The following is a 13418-nucleotide window of genomic DNA, read 5'->3' as shown; positions in this document are numbered from 1 at the left end:
GATATTGTTGTAAGAAAAGTTAGTACTCATGATAATCTTACAAATATGATGACTAAGTCACTTCCTATAACCAAGTTTGAGCATTGCTTGGACTTGGTTGGTGTTCATTGTTGATGAATACCCCTTTCTAGGGGTTTCGTGGAAGAGGTGGAGAACTTGTTCGTTCAAAGTTCATGGTAAAAAACTTGTTTATTGAGAATTCGTGTCAAGGTGGCGATTGTTAGAGTTGTGATCCAAATTCTTATTCAAGAAATAATACAGTGGTAAAACTAAGGGATCTGTGGTGGCCTTAAGACAGAAGACCCCGTAGTACGGATCAGGCTGCACAAGTAGAATCTGTATAGAACTACTCTTCTTCTATTTGACATTGATTGCACAAGTAGAATCAATATAGAACTACACTTCCTCTAGTTTACTTTGATTAGAATAAGGTTTTTCAACCTTTAAATAGATGTAGTCAAAACTCCTCTTGTATCATTCGAATTTCAACATTAGTGAGTTTTCTTCTCCCCTGCCAGTGGTTTTTCCCTGAAAGGGTTTTCACGTAAAATTAGTGTGTTATTTTTTTTCTTTCTTATTGCTTTTCGATCATTCTATATTGCCATTATCGACGTTAGTTTTAACAAAGATTAATTTCTTTTTCTTAATTTTATCAAATAATTTGGCGTGTGATTTTTTTAACAATCTCATTATAGGTTTTGATTATATCTGCTTTTTTTGACACAATGCCTAGAACTACCCATAAATAGGAGGATAATGTGCTTCAGCGCACTCGAACCCACATCCTCCTGCATTGACAACAATGACCATGCCAATCGAAGTAAGATTCAATCAACATTTTTTTGAAATAGACAGTGATGTGGCATATACTGCTTGGCCCTTTTTTTATGTAATGAGAAAATATTATACAATTTTTGTTACATGTTTAAAACTTTAATATAATTTTTCAATGCATAGAGACCATTATTTTAATATAATTATACAATTTTGATTACATGTTTGAAATATATAAAATTAGTTGATTGAGTCTTAGCTTGATTGGCATGAGTATCGTTACTAATACAGGAGGACGTGGGTTCAAGTGCGTTGAAACGTATTATCCTCCTATTTATGGGTTGGGGAGGGGCTATGAGTAGTTCTAGGCATTGTGTCAAAAAGAGCAGATATGATCAAATCTTATAATGAGATTAGTCAAAAAAATCTATAAAACTAATTTGAATACATAGAGATCAAACAATTTAAGGTATTGAAAAAAAAGACAATAAAATAAATTTATGTAAGGATATGTTTAATTATTGGATATATTAATAGTGGATTTTTGGGGTGGTTATGTTTTCAAATATAGCTTAATGACTCTTGACAGGCTGTTAACCCATTTGAAAACTCCACTACTAGATTTAATCCATTTCTTTTAAAAGTATAAAGCTTTATTAATACAAGATATAACACATGATAACACCTAATAAACTCAAGCTATGCTAGGATTGGAACCCCAAAACTACTAGAATGCAAAGTGATTCTGGGTTTATAGAGTTCTTTATAGTTATATGTTCCATGGTCATAGATTCCTCTCCTTAAGATCCAAACTATATTTTTTTTATGGAATCAAACAGAGATAGGATCAATCAACAAGGTAGTGATGCTAGCTTTTATGGAATCACCAACATTCGTAGAACCATCATGGTCTTTGTAAAAGAGATCAAGAACCCTTGTAAGGTTGAGAATGCGATTAAGAGCCGATATTGGCACTTGCCTTGGTTTCAAGAACCCTTCGTTTATATCCTTCCAAGCATTCTTTATTTGCTTGTATAGCTCATCGTATGCCTCTTGCTTTGATGCCCCGTATTGTTTCATGTAGCACTCCACAGCCGAAGGAACATGCCCTCTCTCTTGCTCAAACTACAATAAACACAATTTTCATATGAAACATTACAATAAAAAATGAACCGAAATCAACCTAAACGAAACAATTTTCAGCTTTTCGATCTTTTCTTAGTCTTATATCGAACGGTTTTAAATTAATTTTGTACAAAATGAATAAAATAAGTTATATACCTGGTGGCTAACAACATCATCCATCAACCTACAAATATTTGTCAAAGCTCGAAGTATTTTTGGGTCATTAAATGCCCAAATGAAAGTCTCTTTTGTTATGCTATCTTCCATGCCAACAAAAGATACAATTGTAAGCAGCTGATAACAAGAAGTAACTAATGCAACAGACAAATACTCATCCAACGTTGGCATGTAATTTTCATGGAGCTATTTGAACTCGACATAGTAGGCTTGACATTGCTGTTTCATCTATTATCAAATAAAGAAATTTATTAGAAAAACTAATTAATTAAGATTGCAAATTAAGTATATTAGAAAAACTAATTAATTAAGATTGCAAATTAAGTATACTTTTCAAGGAAAAAAAGGTTAGATAATATGTACAGCTTCTATTGCAAATTGGAAACGATGCGATTTTCTTTGTTCGGACATCAAATCTTCCATTTCTTTATAAACATTTAAGACTTCCTATATCACAATTTCATGTAGTCCGGAAGTTGGTTTATGCACTTGTTATCCCACCTACAATATGTCATCAATTCACATGGTTTATTCTCTCTGCAGTTCAATAAAAAGATATTTCTAAAATATCAAATGGAGGTGGATACATGCTCTGTATGACCTTTGGATTGCTTCTGTAAGGAGTTCAAGTTCTTCCTTCGTGCCATATGCATCATAAATATCATCCAAAATTGATGTGAGGGATATTACTTTGGTCATAAAAGTTCTAGCAATGGAGTATTGAGGTTCAAAGTACACTCCCAATATCCACAAGTAACATTCCACCATTCTATCTCGTGCAAAAGGAAAGTTGGTTGCAACATTCAAATCTGTCCACCACCTGAAATAAGAAAATATTTACGATGATATATGTATGTTATTAGTATATTTGTGTATAGGAGTAATATTGATAAAAAATGTAAACGTTGAGGACTAAATTTATCATTATGCCTATTGTATAATATCAATTAGTTTTTTTTAGTAACTAATATGGGTTAGTTATTATTAATATCTAGTGTGATTTAATTATATTCAAATTGAACTTTCACAATACATATGGTAGAAGTATTATTTTTTACACATGTTTTAGTAAAGGAGTTCGGAATAAACTAATTTATTTTTTAAACATATCCGATTTTCTTCTTGCCTGTTTTGCTCGTTAATCACTCCTGTTGATCCTTTGTCGTTCTCCCTGCTCTTTTGCTGCCGTTTAGACATTTGGTTTTGTGCTCTTGCCTCACCGTTGTTCTATTTTGTTTATCCTTCGTGAGGGTTGTGTGTGATTAGGGTGCTTCGGATTAGTACTGTATTCTTTTCGTAAGTATCTTTTGTTTACTTTTAAATGATGTTTTTTTCCTCTTTTCACGTGGAAGGTATGTGAAGCAAGTGGGCTGGTCTGTGAGATCTCAATTTAATTTTTTCGAATCTATTTAGTTGAAGATCATGGGACAAATACTTCTCCGGCGAACTGAGGTTGTCGTCGACTCTCATTCTAAGGGTAAGGGATTGTATGCCTTAGTTAGGGATTGATTCTGTTTGTCTTGGCCAAATGCTTTAAGGTTTCTTTTGGATAAATACTCTAACCAAGTAAGGGTCGAGTGAATGATTTGATTTTATTGTATTATTGCTAATTAGTTTAGTTGAATGTCGAATGTAGGAACTGAAAGTGTTTTTAATTAGTTTGGGCAATTTATGACGGGCTACTCTTTGGCTTGGGATGCAAAATGGGCGAATGTTATTGTTGAAAAGGATTGTGCCCTAGCAATTGAAGCCATTCATAGTAGTTTTTGAGGGCAATTGAATAGACTTGGTCTTAAGAATTCTAAAACTTTGTAGACGAGAGTGGCGAGTGGATATACAACAAGCCTGATGGGATGACTGATCACGCACTGGCTGGACTGTTTGAGGGACTCCCTTTTGGTCCCCAAGTTTTTCAGGATATCCCTACAACGGTTGCTGACTAATTACGACTAATTTTTTTGTTAATAATCCTTATGCTACTTTGTAATCTTTTTCTACCAAAAAAAACTTTCAATAGCTTTTACTTTTTGTTCATCATAAATTAATATATATTTTTATAGAAATATATAATTTCTTTGATAAACCTGATTTCAGGAAGCAATGAGTTTGAATCCCAAAGATTTACAGCCTCTTTCCATAATTTTTTTTTTTAGTTTATATATATAAGGAGAAAACAATTTTCAGCTTTTCGATCTTTTCTTAGTCTTATATCGAATGGTTTTAAATTAATTTTGTACAAAATGAATAAAATAAATTATATACCTGGTGGATAACAACATCATCCATCAACCTACACATAACTGTCGAAGCTCGAAGTATTTTTGGGTCATTAAATGCCCAAATGAAAGTCTGTTTTGTTATGCTATATTCCATGCCAACAAAAGATACAATTGTAAGCAGCTAATAACAAGAAGTAACTAATGCAACAGACAAATACTCCTCCAACGTTTGCATGTAACTTTCTTGGAGCCATTTGAACTTGACATAGTAGGCTTGACATTGTTGTTTCATCTATTATCAAATAAACAAATTTATTAAAAAAACTAATTAATATTGTTGATTAAGATTGCAAATTAAGTATACTTTTGAAGGAAAAAATGGTTAGATAATATGTACAGCTTCTACTGCAAATTGGAAACCATACGATTTTCATTGTTTGGACGTCAAATCTTCCATTTCTTTATAAACATTTAAGACTTCTCTATAGCACAATTGCATATATTCCGGAAGTTGGTCTATGCACTTGATATCCCACCTACAATATGTAGGTGGATACATGCTTTGTATGACCTTTGGATTGCTTTTGTAAGGAGTTCAAGTTCTTCCTGTGTGCCATATGCATCATAAATATCATCCAAAACTGATGTTAGGGATATTACTTTGGTCATAAAAGTTCTAGCGATGGAGTAATGAGGTTCAAAGTACACTCCCAATATCCACAAGTAACATTCCGCCATTCTATCTCGTGCAAAAGGAAAGTTGGTTGGAACGTCAAAACCTGTCCACCATCTGAAATAAGAAAATATTTACGTTGATATATGTATGCTATTGGTAGATTTGTGTATAGGTAAGGCCATGAATGAGATTCTTATTCAGTTTGACTCATGGAAGCCTCTGAGCATTATAGATTACTTGGTTAGTTCATTTATCTCTTTCTTGCGATTATGTTGTACCATTTTGAAATCTAACTTGGCAAATTTCAATAAATTTTCATCTTGTTTACCATATCCTTCATATAAGGAAATGTAGCTCCAAGCAACCAACCTAGGTAAGCTCTTATGAAGGGGTGGCTTTAGAGCATTAGCAATCTGTGTGGAGAGTGGATAGTCTATTGTAGTTTCCTTTAACTTTAGATGGAACACAATGAAAGAAAGTACTTCTTCCAATATATTTTCTCCATGAAGTTGAAAGTGTGCAGCTTCATACAATTCTAGTATTCCTTTCACATCATTGATTAAAGATTCTTTAAACTTTCCTTTCTCATCTTCGAACTTGTTGAATGTTTTTGTTCAATTATTGAAATTTTTTACATAAAATAAATAGTTAAACATTATTAATTTACTAAAAAAATTAATATGTATAGCTTATTTGAAAATAACATGAATATATATAACGATAAGATTGCCAAAATATTAATTATACAAAATATTCTTGAAGAGTATAAAACTACTTAGTCAGTGATATAAAATATTACTTATACAAAAAAATATTAATTATAGAAAAAATTCTGGAAATGTATAAAATATTAATTAAAAGAGTGTAAAATTGATTCTAAGAAATTAAAACATATATACCGCAATGAACATCGAAGCCATGCTCTCTTAGCAAAAGGAATCGAACGGTAGTAGTGTACAGATCATTATCAGTCTGAACCTGATTGCAATGATGATGATATATAATCTGTAAGGCATCTTCTATCTCTTTCTCGAAATGATAAGCCACTCCTAAGCGTTGAATTGCATCAATTATGTCCAATTATTGGGATAGTTTATCTGTTATTGTCACCAACATTCTCCTCACTTCTTGCTTCAGTTCTTCGTATTGTAGTTTACTTTTGGCATCCATGGTCTGTTCAAGCTTAAAAACCTTTCAATTCACTCTAAAAATCACAGTAAGGCGGTAAGTATAATCAAAATTATTATCATTTTTCTCGTGTATTGGAATGAAAATAAACATATGATTAAAAAAATAAAACATTTAATATATCTATGGTATCAAATAGCATAAAATCCAAATAACATCGACATATAATCTCACATAAATAAACAAGAGGCATACGAACACACGTATATAACATAATCCTTATGCTACTATGTAATCTTTTCTACCAAAAAAGTTTTTCAATCGCTTTTACTTTTTGTTCATCATAAATTAATATATATTTTTATAGAGATATATATAATTTCTTAGATAAACCTGATTTCAGGACATTGGATACATACAAAGTTCTCATTTTAGTCGGAAAGCAAAACATTCCCAATACAACCGGTCAGATTCTGAAAACAAATATATTAATGTTTTTTCTATATTAAATGTTTTCGATTTATTTGAGCATCCCGAAATTAAAATTATCTTGTCGTGAGGATAGGTATATTGTTGGATAGAGTTATGTGTCACTACCACCAGTTTTGGTGTTTAGTGCTAAAAAAGGAAAGTAATTAAGTCCATCCTCCACTCTTATTTCTCAATGATGAACTACAAGTGTATGAAACTTGTCCCTTGCAAATGACATTAATTGAATCTGAACTTATGCTTTTGCTTTTATCATCTTAAAATAATATTATTATATGCATTATAAATATATCTACCAAATCCTTCTGTAGTCATGTTTTCTCTCTTCTTGTTGGTGTTTAGTGCTAAAATAATGTAATAATTCAAATTCAGCCAAACAAAATTATAATAATTTTCACAGTTTTTATCACATGATTAGTCACACAAATGTATGAACATATACCACAAGGATAACCCTTAAAACCCTTCTATTTGAATTTTTTTAGTCGTTCGGATGGATTGAATAAAAAATAATTAATATATTAATTTGAATATAGAGATTGAAGCGATTTTTACGTGATCACGAGAAATTAATAAAAAACTAGAAATTGAGTTAAAAAAATCAATAATTGGATTGGTTGTACCAAACCTTAAATAGGAGGATAATGCACTTCAATGCACTCGAACCCACGACCTCTTGCACTGGTAAAAAATATTTAATGCCAATCAAACTAAAATTCAATCAACAAAGTATTTTAATTTTGTAAGATTCTTAATTAGAATTAAGTATAAAACAATATTTAAAACATAAATGTAAAAAAATTAAAATACCATTTAAAATTTCCAGAATCTTTTGAATTTTTTTTTGTTTTTAACCATGTTTTTATTTTTTATTGGCGTCAAATATAGAAATATATATATATATATAAACCTAATAACTTTTTAAATATGTATTTAAATTTTTGTAAATGTTTAACACTTTTTTTTAAAGATAAATTCATTCAATGAATAGAACCATACAATTCAGAGAAAAAAATAATAAATACTTGTCGTAGATGGTGAAAGACAAGCTCTGTCAACATAACAAAGGCTTTAGCCTCAGCGTCAATAGAAAATCATAACACGTTGACAATTTGCTTTGTCACCACTCAAATACGACATATTTGAATTGACTGCAAGCACTTAATACGATAAGAAAATTATCCCCAAATGGTTTAAAGCGGCAAGAAAAAATTGACAAAATACGAAGCATTCACCAAGCTAGGGAGGATGGCAACAAAATCATCCCTAAAATCACTTGTAAAACTAAGGTTACATGCATAAGCAAAACTAAAAAACATGCTACAAGAGAGACAAAAACTTTTAAAACTAAAAACTTATTAAACAATGAAAAAACAAACATAAAACATATAAAACTTAAGACAACACGGGTCCAAATTGACTCGTGAAATCATTTGTTATTCTGAAATACTCCCAAAGCATAAACATATTAAGAAGCTAACGAAGAGCCACCCGCTTTCCAAGAAAAATTATTGGTGGCCGGTAGAGTTTTAGTGAACAAGAGGTGTTGTCATCTGTCAATCACAACTTATAAAGACAACAAAGATACTCACAAAATAGATCTGCAAACTGAAAAGAGAGAAAACATGTAGAATGAATGAGAAGAAGAAAGAAAGAAAGGGTTGGTGGGAAGGAGAAAAAAGCTAGTGATAACCAATCTAGAGGCTGACACCGCCGTTGGGCAAAACAAAATATATCTAAATTACCGTTTAACCCTTTGAATTTCTTTTTTGTTTTAAAAATTTTTAAAAGAAATATTTAAATTTTTTATTGAAGTTATTTATAAAACAAATTCAATCTTCATTGTTTTTTTTTATAATACTGAAAAAGTTTTCTCATTTAAAGTTTAATTTAAAGCAGTCTAAAAATAATTATGTTATTGATAAAGTCGTGTTTGTTATAAATAATTTTTTATTATCGATGTTCATAACTCTCAATGGAATTATGAGGTTTATATATTGTAATTAAGCTTCTATTTATTCTTTGTAATTTAAGGGATTGTATTATATTAGAAGGTTTGTCACACCCAAAAATATAGAGGGTTAGTTAAAATAATTAAATAAGAAATAAGCCTAGGCTTGATGAATAAGTGGTTTATGCATTCTTTAGAGATCCTAGGTTTAAACCATATTTTTTTCATTTTTCCTTTCTAAATTTTCAGCAACCTAAGATAAAAGTAATATCAAAGTAAAAATTAAGCAAAAAATAAGCCTTGGCCTAATGGTTACATGTCATGTCTCCCTCTTGCATACTTAAGTTTGAGGTTCCCTTTCATTTTTCTTTTAAATTTCGACTCAAAACTTGGGATAATTGCTCTTGCCACCCCTAGGGTTTTAAACCCTAGGTATTTAGCCATTTTTCCCTAATCGTACTAGGTTTCTTGTTTTATTTTCAATCCCAAATAGAATTTACTTTCCTCTTTTTCATGTCAAATTTTACATATTTTACTGCTAAAATTATTTTGCTTACTATATTAAATCAATTCTCGATAAATTGATTCTCTACCGATTGTTAAAATTCTACGTTGATTGCCTCCGTATTTAACATAAATGTTAGATATTGCTTTCAAATCAATATTGAAAATAAATTCTTTATTTGGCATTTACGTCAAATCAATTTGATGTGCCAAATGCATTATAAATATCATCTAAAATTTATGTGAGCGATATTACTTTGGTCATCAAAGTTCTAGCAATGGTGTAATGGGGATTAAATTATTCTCTCAATATCCAAAAACAACACTTCACCAGTCCATCCCGTATAAATGAAAAACTGGTTGCAACATCTAAATCTTTCCACCACCTAAAACAAGAAAAAAAACGTCTATGTCAATAGTAGGCTTGTGTATAGGTCTGACTATGAATAAAGTTACCTATTTATCTTGCTTAACTCCTTGTGTAAATGTTGTACCATGATGAAATCTAATTTTGCAAAAATTTTTAAATTTTTATCAAGGGTACCATATCCTTCGTATATAGGAATGTAGCTCCAAGCAACCAACCTCGGCAAGCTTTTGTGAAGGGGTTGCTTTAGAGCATTAGCAACCCGTGTAGAGAGAGGATAGTCCATTGTAGTTTCCGTCGAATTTGGATGGAACATGGTGAAAGCAAGAGCTTCCTCTAATATAGTTTCTCCATGCAGTTGAAAGTGTGCTGCTTCATACAATTCTAGCATGCCTTTCATATCAATGATTAAGGATTCTTTGAACTTCCCTTTCTCATCAATGAATTTAATAAACGTCTCTGCTCAATCACTAAATAAATTTGAAATATTATTTTGTTTTGGTATAAAGGAAGTCACAATCTGAAAACATAAAAAAAAAAAGAAAGCAATGAGTTTGAATCCCAAAGATTTGCAACCTCTTTCCATGATTTTTTTTAGTTTTATATATATAAGGAGGGATCCACATAAATTATATCGGTTAAATTATTAAATTTATCAATATAATAATATTTATCATTATATAAAACTTTTAATCAATTCAATAATTTTATAATATATACCTAGAGCAATATCTTTATTAATATATATATATATATAGCTTGTAACAAATTAAGGCATACCATAACAAACATTGAAGCCATGCTCTCTCAGTAGTCGACGAAATCGAACAGCAGCAGTGTAGAGGTCATCATCAATCTAAGCATTATTGCAGTGATGATGATATATAAAATGTAAAGCCTCTTCTATCTCTTTCTCAAAATGATAAACCAGACCTAAGCGTTGGATTGCACCAATTATGTCCAACTTTTTGAAAGGTTTATCGGTACTTATCACCAACATTCTCCTCACTTGTTGCTTCAACTTCGTATTGTAGATGAGCTTTAGCATCTATTTTCTGTTCATGTTTGAAACGCTTTCAACTCATTCTAAAAATCACATTATCAATTGTATTTTAAGGTTATAATCAATTTGATGTTATGTTACTCAACATTTTCAATATTTTTTATCTAACATTTATGTCAAATACAGAATGAAATGAAAATAGATATATATATTTTGAAAGAATTTATAGTCTTTCAATATATACAAAAACCTTTAAAATGGTAAAAGTATTATAGAAGCCCTTGTACTAGGAGTGAGATTGAATTTTGCACCATCTACTTAAAAAAATGGGCAAATTAATCTCTATACATTAGATTTAAGAGCAAAATGATCCTTTTATTAAAACTTTTGTCCATTTTTACTTTTAAAAATTTATCTCTATACATCAGCATGAGGTACAAATAAATAAATAATCCTTTTTTTTGTTGTTGTTGAAAGAATATCAAATATAAAAAACAAAAAAAAACTATAAAATGATAAAAGAATTATGGAGGTTTGTATTAGGAGTTAGATTGCATTTTGTACCATCTACTCAAAAAATAGGCAGATTAGTCCCTATACATTAGATTAAAGAGCAACTTGGTCCTTTTGTTAAAAATTTTATTCATTTTTACCGTTAAAAATTGGTTCTTATACATTAGCATTAGGTACATGTGGCACACTACGTGCAAATATTTGGTCATTTCGTCATCTACGCCAGTTTTTAACAGTAGATATAGACCATTTTTAACAGAAATGACCAATTTGCTCTTTGATCTAACATATAGTGAATAATTTATCCATTTTTTAAATAAAAGGGACAAAATGCAATCTGACTCTTAGTACAGAGGCTTCTATGGTACTTTTACCTTTTAAAATCTATCTATCAAATACATGACATAAATAAACACGAGATATTCACAGGTAAGAACCGTACCATTTCAACAGGAGAAGAGAGGAAAATGTCTTTTGAAAAGTTAGGATTAAAATCGGCCAGATGGCAGTTTTCCTTTGACATTTTTATTATCTTGAGCTGCAACAAGATTTTTAGAATTTTGAAAGACATTTTTTTTGTTGCGTGCTAAAAGCTATTTGAGATTTGTGTGGTCCAAATGCTTATCTAAGTTGCATGCATTTATAGCCATCTCCTTTGACGCCCATTGTAGAAAAACACAACAAATTGATAGAACAAACAACTTCTTTCATTTAAAAATAATACATCCCAAGAGATTGAGTCTACTGTATTTATACAACATTTTGACTAAAAATTGATTCAATTGCTTTAGTAACAAAAACAAATACTTTGACAGCTAACTACTTAACAAACTAATTGTCAATTGTTGACTTATTCCTTGACATTCACCCAACTAGTGAGCCTTTATGGTCTTATGCTTTGTAAGGACTCCAATCTGCTAACAACCTTAAGTTGTGTCTTGAATCTAGTAAAACACCCAGCTGAAAGAGGTTTTGTTAGCACATCGGCCACATGGTCTTGAGCTAGAACATGACCAACGACTAGCTTCCCTGTGGTCACCTTTTGAAGAACAAAATCAAGCTCCACATGCTTGAACTTGAAATGTAGGATTGGATTGGCGAATATGGCCACTATACTCAAATTGTCAGACCATAGGGCTGCCTTTCTAGCAATCTGAACTCGTATTTCTCCCAACAAAGACTCCAGCCAAGTAACTTCTATTTTAGCCTGAGCAAGGCTCCTACATTTTGCTTCTATTGAAGAATGAGATACCACATTTGTTTCTTAAAACCCCAAGACGTAAGATCATTTCCCCAACTAGCATCTGAGTAATTAACCAACAAGAGACAGACGAGAGGCAGTAGTGAAATAAACACCATGATCTATTGTTGCCTGTAAACATCTTAAAATACATTTAACAGCTTTGAAATGGTGATTGAGGGGCTTGTGCATGAATTGACAGACCCTAATGGCAGCAAACACAATATCGGGTCTTGTGATCATGATGTATTGAAGGGCCCCTACAATGCTCTTGTATTTTGATTCAATGTCAATGGGACTCCCCGTATGAGCAGACAACATACAAGAAGATATCATAGGAGTAGGGATGCCTTTGGACTTTTCCATGTGACTCCTTTGTAACAAGTCCTGAATGTATTTTTCGTTGACTGAAAAAATCCTTGAAGTTGTATGTGTGACTTTGATGCCCCAAAAATAACTCAACTGTCCCAAATCTTTGAGAGAAAATCTCGAATCTAAGGACTGCAGAAAATCATGAATACTTGACTGATGATTGCCTATGACTATAATGCCATCGACACAGACTTGTTGATTTTAGTTCCCATGCAAAGGTGGCCATGCAATAGGAAAGGGCAGCAAGCAGTCGGGCCATGGTGTGCAGCAGCTGGAGTTTGAAGTTACTGATTTTCTTGTTGTATTTTGTTACCCTTTAACTCTTTTGTAATTTAGTTCAAATTGAACTAAGTAGGTAAACATTTTGATGTATCTTTGATGTTGATTGACTGATAATTTAGCAATACAACTTAAGCAAGTCATATTAACAAGTTTCAATGTAATTTAGTGGTGTTAGGTATAAGATTAGGTGGTAACTTGTTTATTTTGTGATTTGTTAACTCATATATGTAATGGCATCAAGCCTCTTTGACTTTTTTTTAATGAAATCAGCTCATTTTTTCATTAAAAAATTCTCTTTCGTTTCTGTTTTCCCACTTGCATTTTTCTTTCTGCTTTTCTTTCTCGATTGTTTCTTCTCCAAGTCTCGAGACTTGCTATTCAAGCAAAACTTCAGCAGCTTGCTACTACCCCCAACACCAACAATTGGTATCTAGAGCTGTATTCTTAGAGGACCTGTGTTAAATCAACATTAGCAACCATGGCTTCCTCAGGATTTTCTCAAGTAGCCCCACCAGTCTTCAATGGAGAAAACTTCCATATATGGCTGGTCAAGATGAAGACTTACCTACAAGCCTTTGATCTGTGGGAAGTTGTCAAC

General features: G+C 31.5%; 1 pseudogene; it reads right to left on the bottom strand.

Moving 5' to 3' along the window:
* Positions 1-1605: 1605 nt before the first annotated feature.
* LOC121223221 ((+)-delta-cadinene synthase isozyme A-like) lies at positions 1606-13300 on the bottom strand (annotated as a pseudogene).
* Positions 13301-13418: the final 118 nt, after the last annotated feature.

This window comes from Gossypium hirsutum, chromosome D11, assembly GCF_007990345.1.
Source record: "Gossypium hirsutum isolate 1008001.06 chromosome D11, Gossypium_hirsutum_v2.1, whole genome shotgun sequence".
Taxonomy (NCBI): domain Eukaryota; kingdom Viridiplantae; phylum Streptophyta; class Magnoliopsida; order Malvales; family Malvaceae; genus Gossypium; species Gossypium hirsutum.
Note: the sequence above shows the minus strand (reverse complement) of the source record. Positions and strands in the feature narration are given on the sequence as shown.